The following is a 10448-nucleotide window of genomic DNA, read 5'->3' on the forward strand; positions in this document are numbered from 1 at the left end:
GGCTTTTTTAATTTACTAAAGGCTACAATTTGTATTTTATTCTCAATATGTACACACACATTAATTATTAATCCTGTGCCTAACATGATGAAAAAGGCTTTGTTCATGTTGCTTGTCCCCTCACAATGACAGTAGCCTAAACTATTACACTACATGTTACATAGGCCTATTTTCAGTTCAAAATGGCAAAATTAGACAAAACTATATTAGTTTGCCTAATTATTTTCAGTCATTCATTTAACATTTATGACAAAAAAAACCTGTCAAATATATACTTACATCTCATCTCACACTTACACTGTACACTGAAGCATCGAGTTGCACTGTTAAAATTCGCGCTCAGCGTCTGTGAACATAAAGCCTGCCTACTTTGATTTGATTGGTCATCTCAAATATTCTGACATTGACGAGCGGTGACAGACCAATGAGGCTCTGAACACACACACACACACACACACACAGCCTGTCCTCTGTTTCTGACGTGCTCTCTGCTCGGCGCCGCTGCGGATTGAAGATGAAGAACGCGCTGAATCTGATTATAACAAGAAGTTTGAAGATTGATTTTTCATTAGGATATTTTTGGTGCCCCCTCAGCACTTGGTGCCCTACGCACAGCACGTGATGCACGTGGTGGGAGCGGCAGCACTGCTCGGTAGTAAAGCACAGGGGGCATTGATCAGGTCTCACTTTCAGAATTTTTCTGAAATGGATGCTCCATCCAAGTTTTTTTTTCAGTTTGGAAAAGAAAAATGGACAAAGTAGAACCATTCATTGTCTTCGCTCAGCCAATGGGCAAGAGCTCACTGAGACTGCTGATATGCGCAGGAGGGCTGCAGATTTTTACAAGGACTTGTTCAAATGTGAGTACACAGTGGACCAAGAGCTTGTACAAGAGTTTCTCGGAGGCCTACCTCAAGTGCAGGAAGAGGCAAAAGAAAAGTTGGTGAGACAACTGACTCTGGAGGAATTGCGTACAGCTTTAATGAGCATGGAAAATGGTCGGGCTCCAGGGTTAGACGGTCTAACGGTTGATTTCTATAAAGCTTTCTGGGATGTGGTGGGCAGTGACCTGTTGGAAGTTTTCTGTGACAGCATTGCCAGAGGACAGCTGCCTTTGAGCTGCAGGAGGGCAGTTTTGACCCTTTTACCCAAGAAAGGAGACCTCAAAGAAATCAAAAACTGGAGGCCTGTGTCTTTACTGTGTGTTGATTTTAAGATTTTATCGAAGACTTTGACCAACAGGTTAAGAAAAGTGATGGAGCAAATCATACATGCGGATCAGTCGTACTGTGTACCGGGCAGATCAAGAACAGAAAACATTGGTTTAATTAGAGATATGTTTGATGTAGTAAAAATTACAGGCCAGAAATTTGGCATGATTTCATTAGACCAAGAAAAGGCCTTCGACTGAATTGAACACCAATATTTATGGAATGTACTTGATTTTTTTGGGTTTCCTCCAATTTTTATTGAAATGATTAAGGTATTGTATGGTGACATTGAAAGTGTTGTTAAGGTCAATGGTGGCTTGAGTGCCCCTGTAAAAGTTAAAAGGGGAATCAGACAGGGTTGTTCCATGTCAGGCATGTTGTATTCAATTGCAATTCACCTTTGGCTAAGCCACGCCCTAGAATGTAGATTGACCAATCACAGCGCAGCCAAGAACGAGCTCCCACAGAGGTCTTACACTTTTTCACAGCGCTTCATTGACTTTCAACACAGGCGTCTCATATTTTTGGTCTCGGCAGGCTATTACCGTCATAATTTTATCAAAAATATGGTTAAACGTTGTGCCTCGGACATTTGTAACACAGATACGCGTTTCCCAGAGAGGTTGGAGGGGGTGTCCGTTTTTTCCCTTCCCAAAACCGAAGTAAAATCCTGACAAGTGTCGTCTTTGGATTAACGTTAAAACTGTGTGGATGTCCACAGTCAGCTAAACCCCCCAAAGATCAACAAGCACATCTTTTTTTACTTCTAACCTTACTGTGAGTGTGAAGTTATATTAGTTAGACCATTTTATAATGTTTTAGGTTATGATTTCGGTTCTCATACCGTTGTTGATACGCTAGCACACGCTGCTGATAAATACAACATTATACTCGTGTAGTCCGTTTGCTTTGTAGTAACGATTATAGAAGTGAATAGAGACCTAAATATTAAATATCCCCAACTAAGCAAGCCAAAAGCAAGGCAACAGTGGCAAGGAACCAAAACTCCATCAGATTGGATGGAGAAAAATTGAAAGTGTGGGTTGAAACACCGTGGGCTGCTCATTTTGGTGTTGAAAATGATTGTAAACCTGTATGGAGGAATATGTACGAGCCACCATTGACCAAAGCAAATGGGGATTTGCAGTGGAGAATACTGCACGGTATTGTTGCCGTAAATGCGTTTGTTAGCATTATTAATTCAGCAGTTGATAGCATACGTCATTTTTGTGATCAAAGGGAAACTATTTTTCACTGTTTTGTACATTGTGAGGCTTAAAAACCTGTTTTTGATGCTTAATTTCATGTTTGTGGATTTTAAAGTAATATTTTCACAGGTTGGTTTTATCTTTGGGTTCAAGTTTTGGAAAAAAAAGAGGAAAAAAGGGCAACTTGTTAACTTTGTCATTGGAAAGGCGAAAATGGCTATTTATCTGACAAAAAAGGAAAAGATAGATGGTGAAGTGGGTCGGGATGTAGTCCAAGTATTTAAGAGTTTAGTAAGAGTTAGAATTAAATTTGATTTTTTTATTCTATAAAACAATGAATATTATAGAGGATTTTGAAAATGTCTGGAATTACAAAGAAATGCTGTGCTTTGTTAGAGATGGTGAATTAGTTTTTGCTAAATGTCTAGAGTAAAGTGTGTGTTTGTTATTGTTTTTAAACGATTTAGACAATTAAAATGTTATAAAAAAATCTCTCTCTCTCTCTCATGTTCTCTTGGTGTTAGTAATGCTTTTCATTTGTTTGTTTTGGTTGTATATACATATTTACTCTGTTTGAATCGTAGTTCAATGGATTATTAGTCTTGCATTTATTAAAGCCATTGTATCCATGATTACCTCTGTTTAAAATGCTCATATCATAAAGTCAATGAGACGCAGATCTTGGCTACACAAGCCTTATTTACATTGAGTAGGTTGATTTTATAAACACAGGAAAATTAATGTTCACGACCAGAAGATTAATATTTCTTGAAGTTTATAAGAAGTGATAACTTTATTGGGAGTTTGATGAGTTAATCTTACGGCCGTTTGCTAGACAAACAGATTGTTCGATAACTAAATTAATTCCATTTAAGATTATCTTATTTAATCTATCTGTAATAAGACTATATTAATGACGAACCATAACTCATTACGGTGATCATTCATATATATACAATCTGTCTATTTTCAGCTTTGATTAATTAATGTAACTGTAATATGAAATAAATGAATCATTCATGAGTAATTATTAAAATTCCCTATAAATAATTTGAGATAATGTTAATGTTATAGTATTACATCATACCCAATGCCTTGAGTGAATACTTTACATCATTATCGTCTATCATCAGTCATTGTCGCTATCAGATACTGGATACTCGTTTTTAAGTCAGATTTTTTTTTTAAAAAGTAATATACCAATACTGTTTATAATACAGTTGTTGTTTTTTCAGGTGGAGAGGTATTTTAGAGCTCAGTGAGAGCCCATAACATTATAACAGCAGTGTTGTCTTGATTTAGCACAATCATTTACAGGGCCTGTATGTCTAACTTAAGTTACATATGGTTACAATCTTCGATTAGATCATATTTACTTTGATTAGATCATATTTCCCCCAGCCACCTCAAACAACATTGGGCTAGAGTACTGTAGAGTATCTGTACTGTACATTACAAAAAGTACTGTATCTGACGACCGATGCTATTGGACCAGAGCGCTGTCAATCACTGCCTGATTCAACTTTGGCAATGTTAACTTTGGCAAAGCCTTTTTACCATACCTATAAAGCGATTTAAACCTGAATTTTTAAATTGCTGATTAATTTGCGATGCGTAGTTTTTGAAAGAGGAGAGACATGGTCTCTGTTCATGATATGTAAACACTCAGTTATTTTCTGTATTTAAGTATTATTATTTATAATTAAAGTATCGCCCTGGTCGCAGTGAGTCAATATTTATTCTGATTACTTTTGTGTGACTGATCAAGCTATTATTTGTAGCTAATATTAGTAACAATACCAGTCCATATTTGAATATATTTAAAGAGCCCCTATCATAGATTTTTGAAAATGACTGTTCATATGATGTAGAATATAGCTCTAAGGGAATGAAAACATCCTGCAAAGATTTATATCTGAAAGTGCACCGTATATAAAGTTATTGTCTTTCAAAAGTGAGAGTCGACTCTGAGTCTATGAAATGAATTGTTTTTGAAACGAGTCATTAGCTGCATGGTTCATAGTGACGTAGACACATACTGGCCGCACCCAGTTACTGCGCGCGCAGACGGAAGTGTAAACTTGAAGTCAACACATTCAAATACTTCATCATAGCATCATGTCGAGAAGACGCTGTGTTCTACAATGCAAAGATAGTTCAGCCACTTTGTTTTCATTTACCAGGGACGAGCATTTGAAGAATCAGTGGTTAGAGTTCATATTTGGAACGATACCACAACAGTATAGCCCGATTGTGTTCTCATCATTTTAATTACGAATAACGTTAGTTCAAAAACATAAATGAATTCAAATGTGGATTCGCAAGCGGTTGTTCCTGAAGGAGGGCTCAGTAACTCACTTACCCAGTGTATATGGTTCAGCTTCCTCCTTCGAATCACAACCTGTAAGTATTATTAATAATTGTTGCTTTTATGGGTTTTGAACGGTTTTGTAGTGTCGAGCGCGAGGAGGGAAGGCCCAATAAGTATGTGTGTGCATGTGTGTGTGTGTGTGTGTGTGTGTAAGTTACGCTTAGCATAGCTTCTAGGTCTCCAATGTCATTTTTTTTTAAATATGTGAAATATTTGTCGCTGTTATTGGAGTTGTCATAAAGAATAAAGCGTCTTGTAGTACTGCAGTGCTTTATTAATATGTTTATGCGTTATGCTAACAAACAATAACTGACTGGGTCTGTCATCTGACCAATCACCGCCGATTAGCGTCACTCAAAGGAGTGGTTTGGAAAAATGAGTCGTTGTACGAATCATTTGGGAGTCGGTGAGCAAATCAGTTAAAAATAAATGCATATTATAATACAAATAAAGTGTTTTTTTATCCTTGCATGCATGTTAAACTGTTTTTGGGAACTCCTAAAACAAAAATAGGAACATTTCAAATGCTATGATAGGGGCTCTTTAAAAATGCTCAATTAAAATTAACATTTCAGATTATTTTATTAATCTTTAATAATAAATATATGTCCAAATGCAAAACCTAATACATGCAAGTAATTATGCCTGAAAACATCCAGCAGTAAACATACAATGTCATCAAATTCGACATTTTCAAACAATATTGAACTAACTGGTTGATCTGTAACTAGGAAGTGAATATAATATTTTATAACCTAATATAACAATCATTTATAGCTCAAAGTCTAATATGAAAGTGTTTTGGTTTCACTTTGTGATGCACTTATTTTATTTTATTTTTTAAATTAGCGATCGTTTCGCTTAAAAAGACCCTTATTCATCGTCTGGAATCGTTTAAAGCCTTTTGAACAGTTTGCACTGAAACTGTCTTTTGGACCTTGAACCGACTGGTTCCCATTGAAGTCCATTATATGGAGAAAATCCTGGAATGTTTTCATCAAAAACCTTAATTTCTTTTCGACTGAAGAAAGAAAGACATGAACATCTTGGATGACATGGGGGTGAGTAAATCATCAGCAAAAGTTTTTTTTAAAAGTGAACTACTCCTTTAAGCTGTCGTCTAGCGATCCAATACTCCATATAGTCATGCATTAAACATCTAAAAGTGTTTTTATTTGTGTGTTTTCTGAGAGGAATATCTTTCTTTTGCCCATGAAATACAGTTTTCTCTGCTCTCTTCTCGCCTGGCGCTTCCTCTCAGCACAAGTTTAACGTTAGTATTGTTGTAAGGCGTAAAATTCCAACTTTGTGCATATTCATAGTGAATTCACGATGGCATGATGAGTGTGAGCCAATGAAATGTGATTTTCATACTCATGCTGATGTAATCATACATTATATTACATTTATTTTCCAGATACATGTGTTATTAAAAAAACATTAAATTATTTTAAATCTGACTTACATGACACAGAGACGTCCACAACAGCCTTCTGTATAATCACAGAGAATCACAGATCAAGACTTCTGGACTCAAAAGCTCTTCTGATATCAGTCAGGCGGTGGTTAAACATTAACCCTGAACCTTTATCACAGTCTATGCCTCAATCACATGAACTTTGAAATGGCCATGAATAAGTAGTTAAGTGTTGATTCATGAACTGATCTTTCTTGTTGTGTCAGACTCCGTTATAGCAAACTCTTGTTATATTTGTTTTATTATTATTTTATTTTAAATGTAGCTTAGCCTCGATAGCTATTCAATATTAATGTGAAGAGCTTCAGTTCGTCTGTTAAAGTCACTAATCAACTTTAACATAATTAAAAATGAGAGAACTGCAGGGTTTAACATTTAGCCCAGTATTGAGTCGCACTTTCCGGATTTGAAACCTTTCCTGATGTCTTGTACTGTTGCTAAAGCTGACGCTTTTATCCAAAGTGACTTACAATTGCTATATACAGTATGTCAGAGGTCGCACGCCTCTGGAGCAACTAGTGGTAACTGGTGTCTCACAGTGGATTCGAACCCGGGTCTCTCGCACCAAAGGTATGCGTCTTACCCACTGGGCCGTCAACTCCCACCGTCTTATGATTTTATATATCCCACAATTCCATTACTTAGATTACCATCCCAACCCTCTGTCTCCTTATCTTGCTCTGTCACTTCCACTCCTTAGCCTGAACTTTGACTCATAGATTGTCGTCAGTGTCAGTGAAGAAAGTTAACAACTGATGTTCAGCCTTTGTTTTACGATCATTTTCTTAGATTAGTTAACTTACTGAAGGCAACGGACGCTACGTAAATTAACGGACGCTAGGTAAAAGTTATTAAATTCATTCACAATATGTACATTTATTATTAGTCTTATGTCTAATATGATGAAAACGAAGCATTGCGCTCACATAAACAAAAGCCCTGCCTACTTTGATTTGATTGGTCATCTCAAATATTCTGACATTGAAAAGCAGTGACTGACAGTCCGCATTATGCATTTAGGTCCAGAGAAAGTGCAGATCTGACTTTCCCCACTCTGCCTGAGTCTCTTTGTGCTTCATATGTGACACATGATGATCCTCATTGAGCTTCATATCAGATTCTCTAATTTCTCTTCACTGTCTCTGATCCTGACACTAAAGCCTTTGAGTTTCTCCTCAAATTTACTTCTGACATCTAGTGGACAAAGATGAACACTGCACATCATATTCTGTGTGTGAGGACAAATAGAAAACACACACTCATACACATTTATTTACTATGTCTTCATTTATAATTTGTGTTAAATGGCAAAACTTATAGCAATTCATGCTTTAATGTTTCCTCTATTTTGTGACAGTAAGGGCTCTATCTTGCACCCGGCGCAAATGACTTTATTGAGTAAGTGTTGATCTGCTGTAGATATTGAGTATTGAGTAAGTGTTGATCAGCTGTAGATATTGAGTATTGAGTAAGTGTTGATCTGCTGTTGATATTGAGTATTGAGTAAGTGTTGATCTGCTGTAGATATTGAGTATTGAGTAAGTGTTGATCTGCTGTTGATATTGAGTATTGAGTAAGTGTTGATCAGTTGTAGATATTGAGTATTGAGTAAGTGTTGATCAGCTGTAGATATTGAGTATTGAGTAAGTGTTGATCTGCTGTAGATATTGAGTATTGAGTAAGTGTTGATCAGTTGTAGATATTGAGTATTGAGTAAGTGTTGATCTGCTGTAGATATTGAGTATTGAGTAAGTGTTGATCTGCTGTAAATGTTGAGTATTGAGTAAGTGTTGATCTGCTGTAGATATTGAGTATTGAGTAAGTGTTGATCTGCTGTAGATATTGAGTATTGAGTAAGTGTTGATCTGCTGTAGATATTGAGTATTGAGTAAGTGTTGATCTGCTGTTGATATTGAGTATTGAGTAAGTGTTGATCTGCTGTAAATGTTGAGTATTGAGTAAGTGTTGATCTGCTGTAGATATTGAGTATTGAGTAAGTGTTGATCTGCTGTAGATATTGAGTATTGAGTAAGTGTTGATCAGTTGTAGATATTGAGTATTGAGTAAGTGTTGATCTGCAGTAGATATTGAGTATTGAGTAAGTGTTGATCTGCTGTAGATATTGAGTATTGAGTAAGTGTTGATCTGCTGTAGATATTGAGTATTGAGTAAGTGTTGATCTGCTGTAAATGTTGAGTATTGAGTAAGTGTTGATCTGCAGTAGATATTGAGTATTGAGTAAGTGTTGATCTGCTGTAGATATTGAGTATTGAGTAAGTGTTGATCTGCTGTAGATATTGAGTATTGAGTAAGTGTTGATCTGCTGTAGATATTGAGTATTGAGTAAGTGTTGATCTGCTGTAGATATTGAGTATTGAGTAAGTGTTGATCTGCTGTAAATGTTGAGTATTGAGTAAGTGTTGATCTGCTGTAGATATTGAGTATTGAGTAAGTGTTGATCTGCTGTAGATATTGAGTATTGAGTAAGTGTTGATCTGCTGTAGATATTGAGTATTGAGTAAGTGTTGATCTGCTGTAGATATTGAGTATTGAGTAAGTGTTGATCTGCTGTAGATATTGAGTATTGAGTAAGTGTTGATCTGCTGTAGATATTGAGTATTGAGTAAGTGTTGATCTGCTGTAGATATTGAGTATTGAGTAAGTGTTGATCTGCTGTAGATATTGAGTATTGAGTAAGTGTTGATCTGCTGTAGATATTGAGTATTGAGTAAGTGTTGATCTGCTGTAGATATTGAGTATTGAGTAAGTGTTGATCTGCTGTAGATATTGAGTATTGAGTACGTGTTGATCTGCTGTAGATATTGAGTATTGAGTACGTGTTGATCTGCTGTAGATATTGAGTATTGAGTACGTGTTGATCTGCTGTAGATATTGAGTATTGAGTAAGTGTTGATCTGCTGTAGATATTGAGTATTGAGTAAGTGTTGATCTGCTGTAGATATTGAGTATTGAGTAAGTGTTGATCTGCTGTAGATATTGAGTATTGAGTAAGTGTTGATCTGCTGTAGATATTGAGTATTGAGTAAGTGTTGATCTGCTGTAGATATTGAGTATTGAGTAAGTGTTGATCTGCTGTAAATGTTGAGTATTGAGTAAGTGTTGATCTGCAGTAGATATTGAGTATTGAGTAAGTGTTGATCTGCTGTAGATATTGAGTATTGAGTAAGTGTTGATCTGCTGTAAATGTTGAGTATTGAGTAAGTGTTGATCTGCTGTAGATATTGAGTATTGAGTAAGTGTTGATCTGCTGTAGATATTGAGTATTGAGTAAGTGTTGATCTGCTGTAGATATTGAGTATTGAGTAAGTGTTGATCTGCTGTTGATATTGAGTATTGAGTAAGTGTTGATCTGCTGTAAATGTTGAGTATTGAGTAAGTGTTGATCTACTGTAGATATTGAGTATTGAGTAAGTGTTGATCTGCTGTAGATATTGAGTATTGAGTAAGTGTTGATCAGTTGTAGATTTTGAGTATTGAGTAAGTGTTGATCAGCTGTAGATATTGAGTATTGAGTAAGTGTTGATCTGCTGTAGATATTGAGTATTGAGTAAGTGTTGATCTGCTGTAGATATTGAGTATTGAGTAAGTGTTGATCTGCTGTACACTCTAAAAAACGATTCGTTGGCCGAACAACCATTACTTATAAAAGTAATTGGATCAAACATAAAAAATTAAGTATTCATAACTTTTCAACGTTTACTTAACATATATAGTGTGTGTAACACAAAAATATAAGTTACTAGGTGCACTTAAATGTATGTATAAATAAAATGAAAAATACATAAGGCATGTCAACTTGCGTCAAAATTAAGTAAATCTAGCATATCATTTTAAGTACTATATGAGCCACGTGATATGCAATTTCCCGTGATGCCTATCCAGACAAAAATTAAGCCATTTTATTTCACAGCACATGTGAAGACGTTGAGAAGAGGTAAGCTTATTTTTTGTACTTAGGCCTACACATGATCATTTATTGCATTTTTGGTCAAGAAATGTACTTTTAACTGAATTTCAGAATTGCTACAAATTTTGCATCAACAATTAGAAACGTGTTACTTACGAATGTAAACGTTTGTAGTCTACATGTTAATGAATGAAATAAGTGTTTTGCACGCGAGTATTTGAAGAGTATATTGTGTTTTTTCAAAATATATGAC

General features: G+C 35.7%; 1 protein-coding gene across 1 annotated transcript in view; it reads right to left on the reverse strand.

The window, feature by feature from the left end:
- The window catches only part of LOC148978799 (NACHT, LRR and PYD domains-containing protein 12-like), a 55844-nt gene extending 49501 nt beyond the window's left edge, over window positions 1-6343 (reverse strand). Inside the window, exon 1 of the mRNA XM_089130763.1 lies at window positions 6256-6343. The gene's annotated coding sequence lies outside the window, so the exon portion shown is untranslated. The remainder of the gene's footprint in view (window positions 1-6255) is intronic.
- Window positions 6344-10448: the final 4105 nt, after the last annotated feature.

This window comes from Pimephales promelas, chromosome 5, assembly GCF_988280905.1.
Source record: "Pimephales promelas chromosome 5, fPimPro1.hap1.1, whole genome shotgun sequence".
Taxonomy (NCBI): domain Eukaryota; kingdom Metazoa; phylum Chordata; class Actinopteri; order Cypriniformes; family Leuciscidae; genus Pimephales; species Pimephales promelas.